Consider the following 13,677-nt stretch of genomic DNA (forward strand, 5'->3'; position numbering starts at 1 on the left):
GAGATTAATGGTTGCCAAAGTCTAGAGGTATTGAGGGGAAATGGGGAGTGACTGCTAATGGGTATACTATTTCTTTTTAGTATGATAAAAAACGTTCTAAAAATGATTGTGGTGAAGGTTACACAACTCTGAATATACTCAAACTCTTTTAATTCCATACTTGAAATGGGTTATTGCATGATGTGTGAATTGTATCTCAATAAGCTATTAATAACTTTTTAAAAATAAAATTCTCTGTGTTCACCACTAAGAATTGAGGCACTGGCAGAGGTTATAATTATCTTCTAGTTCCCCCAACTCCAGCCTAAGCTTAGTGTTCATCAGTGTAATTGTGATGGCAAGAGGATGGCCAAACATTGTCCCTACCCTAACACAGCTTACAGAGTACTGAGGTATATAGATAATATATACAGGTAATTATACATTTATGTCAGTTTTGTGTAACAATATGTAATGGTGGTAGTACAGAGTGGTGTGGAAGTTTGTGAGGGCACATCTCACCTAAATTTGGGGAGGAGGAGAGCTTCTTGGGGACAGGTGATGTTTGAGCTGCTGAGTGATGAGTAAAAGCCAGGGTTGTGAGGGACAGAAGAATGTAGAAAATTATTTCAGAGAGAGGGAATAGTGTGTTCAAAGAGCTGGAGGTGAACAGAAGTGTTGAAGGATTTTAATCAGGTTAAATGAGACAATCAAATTTTCTCCTTAAGAAAAAATCACTTTGGGGGCACCTGCATGGCTCAGTTGGTTAAGCCTCTGCCTTCAGCTCAGGTCATGATCTCAGGCTCCTGGGATCGAGCCCTGCATCAGGCTCTCTGCTTGACAGGGAGCCTGCTTCGCTCTCTCTCTCCCTCTGCCTGCCTCTCTGTCAAATAAATAAATAAAATCCTTGAACAATGAAAAAAAAAATCACTTTGGCTGCAATGTGGAAAATGCACTGAAAAGAGAAGACTGAAGGGCAGGGAGACGAGGTTAGGAAATTGAGTAGTCTGAGAAGTGAACTAAGTTAATGGCAGTGGAGTTGGGAAATAGTAGATGGACTCAAGACACATTTAGGAAATAGAATTAATATGAATTGGAAGTGGATTAACTTCCGGGAATAGGAGTCAAAGATGTGCATGCACTTAGCTTCTGGTTTGGAGTAGAGTAAAGGTGCTTTTCACAGCATATATTCATTCAGTGAGTACTTACTGTGTGCTTACTTTTTAGGTCAGAAGCAGAGTATATTTGAATGATATTAAGGGGAGACTGGCAATAAACAAGGAATTATAACAAAGTGCAAAATGTATGCTGAAGGATATACCAGTTTTTGAGCCAGCCTGGAGGAAGGGTGGCCTAACTATAATAAATCAAAATCTTATTTATAGTTTTTTCTTTTTTTTCTGTTTAAGTCTTGAACTTAGCCTTTTTTTTTTTTTAGATCTTCATGGTTTTCTGGAAGTGTGAATACCAAATGGAAAATGATTTATGAGGCTATAGAAAAACCAGAGGATAAGGATTCATGGTTAGATGTGTTTTTTTTTTTTTTAAGATTTTGGTGAACCATCTAAAAATACATGTAAAATTTTGTGTTTGTTTTTCTGTGCCTTTCAAGTTCAGAAGAGTTCATTAAGAACTTAGAAGTAAAGCCAGATTTACTTTTATGATATTGTCGGGGGAGAACAGAGTGTGTGTTTTTAAAGGCTTCAGGGGGTAGAACACAAAGCTGTTAGGAATAAAGTTTGATAGTAGTAACAATCTGAAAGTCTTTTATTGCCTAAAATAATGCACTGTGAATATAAGGTCATAGATTAAAATGAGAGATGAGAGTATATTTTTTCAGAGCCATGTTGGATTTTTGCTCAGAATAGTACAGTTAAAGCATTTAGTCAACCATCTCTAATATTTTCTCAGTTCCTAAATTTACTAAGTCATGTTTTTAGGAAAAGTAAAGAAGATATTAGTTATAAATAAAAAACTTACAACCTGATACATTTTTTGTCAATACATTTTTTATTCAATTATAAATAATATACAGTGATAAATTAGTTTCAGGTATACAGTATAATGATCCAGCAGTTGTGTACATTTCTCAGTGCTCATCAAGATAAATATACTCTTAATTCCTTTTATCTATTTCACGATGCTCCTCACCCACATCTCCTTTGGCAACCATCAGTTTAGTCTCCGTTTAAGAGTCTGATTTTTTTAATCTTTTCTTTTGTTCATTTGTTTCTTAAATTTCATGTGTGAGTGAAATCGTGTGGTATTTGTCTTTCTCTGACTGATCTGTTTCACTTAGCATTATACCCTTTAGGTCCATCCATGTTGCTACAAATATCAAGATATTATTTTTAATGGATGGTAATATTCCAATGTGTGTGTGCGTATATACCACATCTTCCTAATCCATTCACCTATCAGTGGGCACTTGGGTTGCATCCATATCTTATTTATAATAAATAATGCTGCAGTAAACATAGGGGTGCATATGTCTTTTTAAATTTGTGTTTTTGTTTTCTTGGTAAATATCCAGTAGTGGAATTTACTGGTTCATGTGGTAATTCTATTTTTAATTTTTTTGAGGGACCTCCATACTGTTTGCAGTCCACAGTGGCTGCACCAGTTTGTGTTCCCACCAGTAGTGCATGAGGGGTCCTTTTTCTCCATATCCTTGCCAACTTTTGTTATTTCTTGTCTTTTTGATTTTAGCCATTCTGTTAAGTGTAAGGTGATATCTCATTGTGGTTTTAATTTGCATCTCCCTGATGACTCCCTGATTCTTTCACCTAATACAGTTTAAAGAGTTGTTTTTGTTTTGTTCAAAATTTTACTAGAGTTGCTTTGAGTATTTGTGACCTTTTAGCATTTTAATATTTTTTTTAAGTTGCACATTTAATGAGAAAAGTAGCAGTTGTACAAAAATGTTGTGTGGGTTATTTTGACCTTGAAGAAGCATCTTTGAACTTGTCTCAGCTTAGACAAAATGGGAAATGGTTATTATATTTTAAACTTTAATGCAAAATTAACATGATATCTTCTCCCTTTTCAACCCACCCTTGACATTTAAAACTAATCTGGGATATGGGATGGTGGGGCAAGATATGTGTTATGTGCAAAATGGATTGATAGTACATAAATTGTTCTCTTTCAAAAAATATTTAAATATTAAAAAGTTAGTTTCTAGACTATATGGTATGATTCCATTTGGGGGGAAAAAGTTGTTTGCATAGTAACAAATCTGGGGAAATTACTCTAGTTAACAGCGGTTATCTCTTGGAGGGAAATAGAACAGATTTCTCATTAAAAACAAGGAGAAAAAATGATGAAGATGAATCTGACTTGGAGAAGAATGCTAAAATGATTAGTTCCAGTATTGTATTAAGGATTAAATATAGAGATACTGATATAATTTATGGGTATTTGTTTGCTACTCTTTGGCCACTCAAGGAAGCTGGTGTTGATAGTTAAGTATTTATTTCTGCACTAATGCCTGCCTTTTTTTAAATTAACCTTTTTATTTAAAAAGGAAAGACTGATTGGCAATGTGATGGATACCTTGGGAGAGTTTTAAAAATAAGTAAGAAAACTAATCAAGGGGTTAATTGAATATGTTTTGAAGCTTTTGGCAGGTGGACTACAGAAAATTCAGAGAAAAGATAAGCATAATTCCCAGAAAGGCAGCTAGCCTTTGAGGAATAAAGAGATTTTAAAAGATAAAATTTGGATTTCAGAATTTTAAGTAATTATAATAGGAGAAATATGAGAAATGATCTAGAAAAGCAGTTTGTACACAGGAAACTCCTCTGCCTTGTTCTTTATGAAGAGTAAAAGCATTTAATGATAAATACGTTTTAAAAATGAATTGGAAAATGGCCCCAAATCTCTAAGAGTAGAATCAAGAATGTTGAATTACAGAGTTACATGAATTTTGTGAAAATATTTTTCAAGACAGTGAAAAGAGGCCTTAAAATTTTTTTGTTGTTACTGAAGTGTAGTTGACATAATGTTATATTGGTTTCAGCTATACAGCATAGTGATTTGACAGTTGTAATGTATACATTACAATTGTATACATAATTGTATACAATGCAGTTATCATCTTTCATTATACATTATTATATCATTGACTATCATTGACATCGCTTCTGCTGTACAGAAAAAGGTCTTTAAAGAGGTGTAAACTGGAACAAAAATAGGAGAAAGTAACTGATAGCATGGTGTTTAAGTTACATGTTTTTACATGTTTAAAATCATCTTCTACTATGGCAAGTTTCTGATACCCATTATTAAACATTGTTTTATAAGAGATTGTGTTGATCACTAGATGCCAGATTGAGTTTTCTGAAAACTAAGTTATGTTGATCTATCTTTAATTTCCTTTTTTGACAAGGTTTTTAGATTTAAATGAGGGAAGTATTGCAAACCAAGTATAGCTTGATTTTTTAGTAAACCACTTGAGCAGGCTCTTGGTAGGTCTTTGTGGTTAATGTGACAAAAATGTGGCATGAGTATTAGCAGGATTAGATGGATTAACCGCTGGATGAACCATCATATTCATGTCAGCCTAGTGATTGAATCAGTCACTCAGTGGCAGCCAAGAGGGAGGACTAAAATAGTGGTCGTTGTGTTCTTAATTTTGACCCTATCCTGTTTAACATTTTAGGATGTTTAGGATCCTATTTAACTGTAGGAGCTGAGAACTTTAAAAAAAAAAAAAAAAAGGCATAAAATAGTTGGTTTTAAACAATAAGATGAAAAGATGGTTGTTAATGTAAAATACCTGTATTAATATAGTGATGCATGTAGGTTAGTAAAGATCATCTTTGACAAACATGGAAGAAAGGCTACTAAAAGCTTAACAGCAAGCCTTGTATCTGACAAGTATAATAGTTTAAAACATACTAAATCATTGTAAAGCTAAATTAGTGTTTAACTTAGATTTATTTTTTAATTTTGTAAAAGATTTTATTTATTTATTTGACACAGAGAGACAGCAAGAGGGGGAATACAAACAAGAAGCTTGTGAGAGGGAGAAACAGGCTTCCCACTGAGCTAGGAGCCTAACACGTGACTTGATCCCAGAGTGCTTAAAGCCTGAGCCACCCAGGCTCCCCTAGCCTAGATTTAAAAAAAAAAAAAAAAAAAAAAAAAAAAATTAGGAAAGAAAAAACCACAACTCTTCCTCTGTACTGTGAGCTCACATCTGTAGAATGGGTATCTAGTTCTACAGTTTGAGCATTGTCTACGGTTTCAGCCCGTATTAACCAGCTACAGCCTTCTTTTGATTACCCACCCCCAGGAGCGTGGTTTTGTATAACAAAATTCTGCAGAGAAAAACAAACCTGTATTCCAATCCATTTTCTAGAATTGTTAGCAAATTTGTACATAATTACACACGCATACTTGTAGTTCTTCATATGCCCTAAGACATCTGCCCCCTAAACCATCAGCTCAGCTGTTTTCTTTTGAATCCCTTGACAAAAGAAGGGAGCTAAGTAGGAAAATGGTAGAAGGACCTTTTACACATATTAGTTAGGATTCTTTAAGTAAGAAAACTCATCAGAACTAGCCTAAATAAAGTGTAGTAATTCACTGTAAGATTATGGAGATACCTCATAGAATCTCACCTTCTGAAATGAATTCAAACCAGCAACTCTATGCAACCCAGGAAGTATCTTAACAAAATTTTTCATCATTGTTTCTGACAAATCTATTATTCTTTTGCAAGCAAACTAGATTTCTTATTTTCCTTGTTCAAAAGGCAAAATATAAGGACACCAATAATTTCAGAGTTTATATTCTGGTCTAGATACCTAGAGAGGAACTTTATCTAGATCTTGATGCCTTGATCTTCTGAGTTCTAATTCCTAATTCCTCGGAAAGAGACAAATTGATCTACCTTAGGTTTATTCATGTGTCATCTTAGATTATCAGCAGTGGCTTGGTGGGTCTGGGTCCCCCTGAACAAGTATACCTACTCTTAATTATAATTCTAATTGTAATATATTTTGAGGAGATGGAGACCTTAAACAAGAATTAATAATAAATGCATTAATTCTAATTTTTTTAGAAGTGAAATTCTTTGTAGAATAAATTTTTTTAAAAGATTTTATTTATTTATGTGACAGAGATCACAAGTAGGCAGAGAGGGAGGCGGGGGGGGGGGGGAAGCAGGCTCCCTGCTGAGCAGAGAGACTGGTGTGGGGCTTGATCCCAGGACCCTGAGATCATGACCTGAGCCTAAGACAGAGGCTTAGGCTTAACCCACTGAGCCACCTAGGAGCCTCTAGAAAAAACTAAATTTAATGCATTTTAGTTTTATGTAGCTCTTACAAGATCACAAAAAAAATTTTAAGAACAAAATAATTCTTGGAGATACACTTTTAAGGTTTTTTGTTGTTGTTTTTTTTTTTAAAGATTTTATTTATTTATTTGACAGAGATCACAAGTAGGCAGAGAGTCAGGAAGAGAGAGAGGAGGAAGCAGGCTCCCTTCTAAGCAGAGAGCCTGATGGGGGCTGGATCCCAGGACTCTAGGACCATGACCTGAACTGAAGGCAGAAGCTTTAACCCACTGAGCCACCCAGGTGCCCCTTAAGGTTTCATTTTAATTAGATGTCATAGTTACACCATCCCATTCTGTTCCGGTTGGGCCTTTTAGACTAACTTACAAAAACCCTTTTCTTCCCAATAAACTCTTCTCTTCTTTACTCACCCTCCAGACGATTAATACTTGTTGGCAGTTACAAAGTAGTTCTCCCCCCCTTTTTTTAAAAAATATTTTATGTATTTATTTGACAGAGAAATCACAAGTAGACAGAAAGGCAGGCAGAGAGGGGGAAGGGGGGGGAAGCAGGCTCCCCACTGAGCAGAGAGCCTGATGTGGGGCTTTATCCCAGGACCCTGAGATCTTGACCTGAGCTGAAGGCAGAGGCTTAACCCGTTGAGCCACCCAGGTGCCCACTTCTTCCCCGTTTTTATTGTGAAAACAATGTGACATAAAGAGATGCATTAACTAGGACAGATTCTTATAACAGGTATGGAATTGAATACCTCCGCATCATCAGAAGGACCTGTTTCATTGGAATAATAAACAGTAAATTAACACTTACATAATAGTGTTTATATAACAGACACTGTTTTAGGCACTTGTATTTTCCTTTTTTTTTTTTTTTTAAGATTTTATTTATTTATTTATTTGACAGAGAGAGAGAGATACAAGCAGGCACAGAGGCAGGCAGAGGGGGCGGGGTCAGCGCGGGGGAAGCAGGCTCCCTGCTGAGAAAGCCCAATGCAGGAAGCCCCATGCAGGGCTCAATCCCAGGATCCCCAGGTCATGGCCCGAGCGGAAGGCAGAGGCTTAACCCACTGAGCTGCCCAGGCTCCCCGGCACTTGTATTTTCTCAAAAGAATCATAAGAGGTAAATATTTTTAGTCTTAATATTCCACTATACCAGGGAAGAAAGCAAGGTAACAGTTTGGGGGATAGGTGTGGGGGTGTATCTGTGTCTCTGTGTGTGTGTTTTGGGGTTTTTTGTTTGTTTTGTTTTACAAGGTAACAGTTTTAACTGCAATGTCCCCACATAAGTTTCAGAGCTGGGAGTTGAACCTGGGCAGTTTGACTCAACACTGTTAAATACTGTGTTATATTGCCTCTGTACTACTTGAATCTCCAGATTCCATCTATATGATATTCTCAGGAATCCCTGAACTAAACATAGAGCAATGGATAGGCCAGAGCAGATCCAGTAGTTCAGTTAATTCCTGAAGCTGTATCATGGTGTGTTCCAAGAAACTTTCTAGAGACAGCCAGAGAAATCAGGGTTTGACTTTTGCCTGCTAACATGATCTATCATCCCAAGGCTCACTGTTTATGATTGTAAGTGATATTGGAAAAGGAATTTAGGATCCAAAATTTTGGATTTGATTAATTTCTGTATTATCAGCCCTTGGGTCTAAATACCTTTATTTGAAAAATGTTAACATATAATGCCTAACATATAATACAGAATTAGCGGGTTATAGGTCTTATGTGAGTATTTTATGTTTTCATTAAGTACTTTAAAATGTTCTTTTTGTTGGAAGATACTGTGAAAAAGCTGATTACGTGCTTGTTTCATTTTTAATTTACATATATGGGATCATATACCTGCTTTTCTGCTAGCTTCTACTCTTGTATTAGGTCATTTTTTTCCATTACTAAAAGCTTGTTTGTTTTTATTGGCTAATCTGATTCCAAGTTTAGAACTTCTACGCTTTACAGGACTGTGGATGATGGATAAAAAAAAAAGGCTACGAGAAAAGCAGTTCCTAGTTTCCGCAAAAAATTCAAAGGGCGTCTCCTTTTTTGTTGTTGTTTTTTTCTATTAATTGCTCTCTTCCTATTTTGGAATAAAAGTAAAACTAGAGCCTAGTTTGGATATGGTAATTATCAGTATCCTCTCTGAAGATTTGAATAATTAAATATAATACTTTGGATCATCACCCTGTTTCAAAAAGAAGTGACTTTTCAGGAAAGATTCTACTCTTTAATTATTCTGTAAGGTACTATAAAATTTAACATTGATTAAAGAAGACTTCATATAGAAGAAATGAATGATGAATTAGTATTCTAACTAAACATTTCCAGTCCCAAAGTTCCATTTATATGAAGAAGTTTTCTGTTCTTTCAGAATTTTACTGTGGCAAGCAATCTGATTGCTCCTTAGGCTAATAAGAGTGGAGATCACTCCATTTAAAATATTATGTTTGTTGTTTGCTTAGACTCCATAAGTATAACAGTCTTCCAGTTTTTTAAAAGATCGTTTATTTATTTATTTATTTTAGAGAGTGTGTGCGCATGCAGGAGCCGGGTGGGGGGAAAGGGCAGAGAGAAAGGAGAGAATCTCAAGGAGCCTGTTGTGGGGCTCGACCTCATGATCCTGAGATCATGACCTGTTTGAAATCAAGAGTCAGATGCTTAACTGACTGAGCCAACCAGGCGCCCCAGCAGTCTTTCAAATTAAAAAAATATATATTTTTATATATTTAGTTAAAGCCCAGCGTTAAGTGAAAATAGGAGTAGAACGAACTTTCATCTTCCTTTGAAGGCACTTGATCTGCTTATCAGTTTCTTGTTTTCACCTTCTACATACTTATAAATACTCTACACTTTACATTTTTTGCTTTTTTTTTAACTTTTATTTTTTTCTTTTTACCTTGATGCCAGGAAGTCAAGGAAGATTTAGAATACACAGGTACTGTATGCCTCTCCTTCAGAAAATAAAAATAATAAAGAGAAAGAATAAAGATAGTATGATAAAATATTTAAGAAACTTATCTTTATGTAGCTCTGTTTCTCAATTATTAATGTTGTGTTGCTAAGCTCTAGTGGTGTTGTCTTTAAGTTAGTGGGCTTTTCAATTTTATTTTGTTAGAATGTTTATCCAGAATTTTGCTTAACAGCCTACAAAAAGTTGTTTGAAGGCTTTTTAAGTATACTAAGCAGGAAAATAATAGCTATGGTAAAACATGAATAGAATTAGTAAAGAGAGATTATTTTAGGAACATGGCAGCTGGAAGAAAGATTAGCCAAGCTGTCTGTGAATTGAATTACAGTATAACGTGTTAAAGTGGATTTTCAAACATGAGTTTTGCTATTTTAGGTTTTTAGAAATGTTTTTGTATTTGTATTTGAACTTTTGTGTGATCTGGGTATTCACTTCAGGCAAAGTGAAGATGCTTCAAAGTGTCTTGAAGAATCAAACAATAGTTCTCTCACCTTGCTTTTTGCTTTACTTCTATACCACATAACTTTTGCTTGGCCCCCTAAGTATCGAAAGCTGTTGCCTTTCAAAAAGTTAAATATAGAGCAAGTGATACCTGCAGATTTTCAAGTTTATTAAACAGCCAGTTGCTTAATAAAATGTTATATAGAGTGGTATAGGTGTTTAAGAAATAGTAAAATGTAGAGGGAAGAACTATTATCCCTGGAATGAGCTAATCTGTCCAAGGCCTCTCTCCTTAGAGTCTGTTAGGGAAGGGTAGTATTCTGCAGCAGGGTTTCTGAATTGGTATATGTGAAAGTACCTACTACAGCCTTTCTAACCAAAAGGGAAAGAAGAGCTAATTATTCATAACTACTCAATTTCAAACCTTGTGTTATGGAGCACAAATGAGGTGTTATCTGCCTTTGAGTTTTTATTCTATTTGGGGGTACAGAGTGAATGTATCTGAATGACCTTAGTCATTCAGGAGCGTTCTTTCTATTTAATTACTACATAGAAATGGTATTTTATTGTTGTCCAGGAGAAATGGGAAGAAACAGGAAGAACTTTTATGTAAAAGTAATTACTTTCTTGTTTGTAGACAAGCAGATTTTTAGAAGAAAAAAATCTAATGTTGAATGGGAGGAGAGGCAGAGTTATTATTGAGTAGAGGGGAAAATGACTTAGTAATAATTGTAGTGTGGTTTTACATTCATTCTTTTGAAGAGCTGTGAATTGATTATTGTATTTATATTTACCTTAATTTTCTCAAACAATTAATTATAATGAGCAAAATAGATAAAATATAGTATATATACATGATATTTAGGCTTAATTTATCATGGTCCAGATAGTGGCATTTAGAATAATACAAAAATTTAAGGTATACATGATTGGTATTTTTGGTAGAATCAGTTTTTTTTTTTTTTAAAGATTTTATTTATTTTTATTTATTTATTTGACAGAGAGAGATCACAAGTAGACAGAGAGGCAGGCAGAGAGAGAGAGAGGGAAGCAGGCTCCCTGCTGAGCAGAGAGCCCGATGCGGGCCTCGATCCCAGGACCCTGAGATCATGACCTGAGCTGAAGGCAGCGGCTTAACCCACTGAGCCACCCAGGCGCCCGGTAGAATCAGTTTTAAGTGATTTCATAAGTTAAACAGCATGGAAACAAGACTCTCAAAAAAAGTTACTTTGAAAATTCAACATTTTTTTATGTCTTTGTAAACACATCTTTTTAGTATCTGGTAAATAAATGCTTGCTGAATTGAATTTTGTAATTTTGAAATAGGAATTATGCTAATTTTTTCAGTTTGAGAATCAGAGATGTCAAAAATCTAGTATTTGCTTTAAAAAGTGGACCAATTTATTGCATTAAAGGAAATACCAAATGTATAAAATGCAAATAATAAAAGAGCTTAAGACAAAATATCAGATTTTCATCTTAAATGTTGGTGCTGAAATTATCAGTAACAGTCAGAGGAAATGATGTTCTTTGTTAGAGAACACTTAACAGATTTGAGATTGATCTGCTTTGAATTTCTGTATCTCTCTTAATTTTCAGGAATTGTCAGATATATAAAGTAGTTGATCCAAGCTGAACAAACTTGGTAGGGAAAATTCCAAGATCTCTCAAGATCTGTTGACTTTTGTAGTCTCTTTTCCTTGTACATCTGTATTCTGGCTACACTTCCTTCAGATCCTCAAATAGACACACTAAACTTTCATGCCTCCATCCCATTAATGTTTTCCCTTCATCTGTAACAGTCTTTCCACTTCTTGGCTAACTCCTATCAAGCTTTGTGACTTCCTGATGGAAACCTTTGCTGACTTTCTTATTCTCCTCAAATGTATCTTTCTCTATTAGCTCCTTGTTCTTTTATACTTCTTCTCTTAAGATGTGATTATGCATTTTTGTTTCATAGATCTTCTCTTAGGGTGTGATTGTGCATTTGTTTGTTTGTTTGCCATTGAAGCCCAAACATTTATCATCATGTATCACAGGGCCTGGTTCATAGTGAATTCTCGGTAAATAATTGTTGAATGATTCAATTTAAAAATTGAGTAGCTTCTCCTTAGATTTTTTTTTTTTTAAGATCTTTATTTATTTATTTATTTATTTGACAGAGAGAGAGATCACAAGTAGATGGAGAGGCAGGCAGAGAGAGAGAGAGAGAGGGAAGCAGGCTCCCTGCTGAGCAGAGAGCCCGATGTGGGACTCGATCCCAGGACCCTGAGATCATGACCTGAGCCGAAGGCAGCAGCTTAACCCACTGAGCCACCCAGGCGCCCCGCTTCTCTATAGATCTTAATCTAATTTTTATTTTGCTCCTTTTCCTTGATCCCTTTTTTGGGCAGATTCAGGTAGTAAATACCTCTTATCGCTACATGATGATAGTTACCTTTAAGAAAGCTATGCAGTTGATTACAAGAAGTGAGGAGCAAATTAAAGTAAGCTTACTTTTTTATTTCTTCAAGGGAACTGAAAACATATGGTTTCATGAAAGCCTGTATACAGATTTTTATAGTGGCATTATTTATAATCACCAAGAACTGAAAACAAATGAAATGCCTTCCAACTGTTTCATCAAGAACCTGAATGTCCTTCAGTTGTCCCTCAGTAACTATAGGAACCTGCCTGAAGAGGATCAGTTGCCCTAGAGAAAACTGGCTCTTGAGCAGTACTACTACTGAGTTTTTCTTTGAGGGATGACCCCTATTTTTCTAGCTCATGAGATTAAGTATCTCAAGCAGTCACTTCTGCCAAGAAGCTTATCCTGACTTTTTCCTGATACAGAGCAATCTTGAGTATTGTCCTTGAAATCTTGCTTTTTTTTTGTAGTGGTTCTGTAATTGTTCATTTACTTCACTGTCTCTTCCACTAAAATATAAGCCCCTTAATTTTGTCTTTGTAGCCCTAGCACCTAGCACACACACACTATGGGATACTGATTGCTTGAAATGCAGGAAATGTTTAATGGTCTGAAGAATTCTTTTCACAATGATTCATTTCAGAGACCTCATCTTAAGTGTTGACTAGAAGTGAACATTTGGAAATCTCTCTCCCTAATTTATTTGGTATATAGATACACAGGTGAGTGGTTATATTAAGATTTTTAATAGCTGGGCAATCCTTCTATATTGTGGTACAGGACATCTCATTAGTTGCCAGCTTGATTTGGTACATCTGCAGTGACTCTTGAGGAGCCACCTTCTCTTAAAATTCAATGTGTATGCTTCCTGGAGTCATATACATAAAGAAAATAACCACTTCGGATTATATGGAGATAAACTTTGGAAACTATTTTAAAATGCCAGATAGAAACTTAAATCTGTATCTGGAAGGATATGTTCATGGGTATTATGGTTAAAGCTTTTAAAGCTATAGCTATAAGTAGTTCTGTTCATTATGTAAGTTCACTGCTATTAATTTAAAAGGCACATTTATGGAAATGTGTATGTTGTGTATATTCAACATAAATATTTTCCTTAAATATTTGTGTTCCTGTTAAACAGTAGTCATAGGCACTATTCTAGGCACTAGGACACATCAATGAACAAAGTAAACAAAAATCTTTTACTTGTGGAGTTCATACGGAGTTTGCATTCTATTTGTGCATGTTTCTATATGTTTGTGCCTAGATGTGACACTCTTGTAGGATAAACAGCATAATAAATGGTTTTAAGATTGCTTTGTAGTTTAACAGAGGACTAGGATAAAATTTGGAGAGTACCAACCCTTGATTTTCTGTAGCCTCATTTCACAGATCTGCCTTTGGGGTTTTGTTTTTGGGTTTTTTTTTTTTTTTTTGTATTTTGTTTTTTCCCATGGCTTATCCAGAACAGGAAGGACAAAGAAATTTTATTAAAGCAGTTCAATTAAACTGATACTTGTTCCAGCATGTGCAGAGCACTCTGCTATAAACATTGTAGGGGAAAAAGAGGACTAACACA

The 13,677-nt window shown here is 35.2% G+C and overlaps 1 protein-coding gene across 7 annotated transcripts in view; it reads left to right on the plus strand.

Annotated features, from left to right (window-relative positions):
• The window catches only part of PPP1R12A (protein phosphatase 1 regulatory subunit 12A), a 147,965-nt gene that overhangs the window by 12,983 nt on the left and 121,305 nt on the right, over positions 1-13,677 (plus strand). The window lies entirely within an intron of this gene.

This window comes from Mustela putorius, unplaced genomic scaffold (genome assembly GCF_011764305.1).
Source record: "Mustela putorius furo isolate JIRA1106 unplaced genomic scaffold, ASM1176430v1.1 tig00003911_pilon_pilon_pilon, whole genome shotgun sequence".
NCBI classification, from domain to species: Eukaryota; Metazoa; Chordata; class Mammalia; order Carnivora; family Mustelidae; genus Mustela; species Mustela putorius.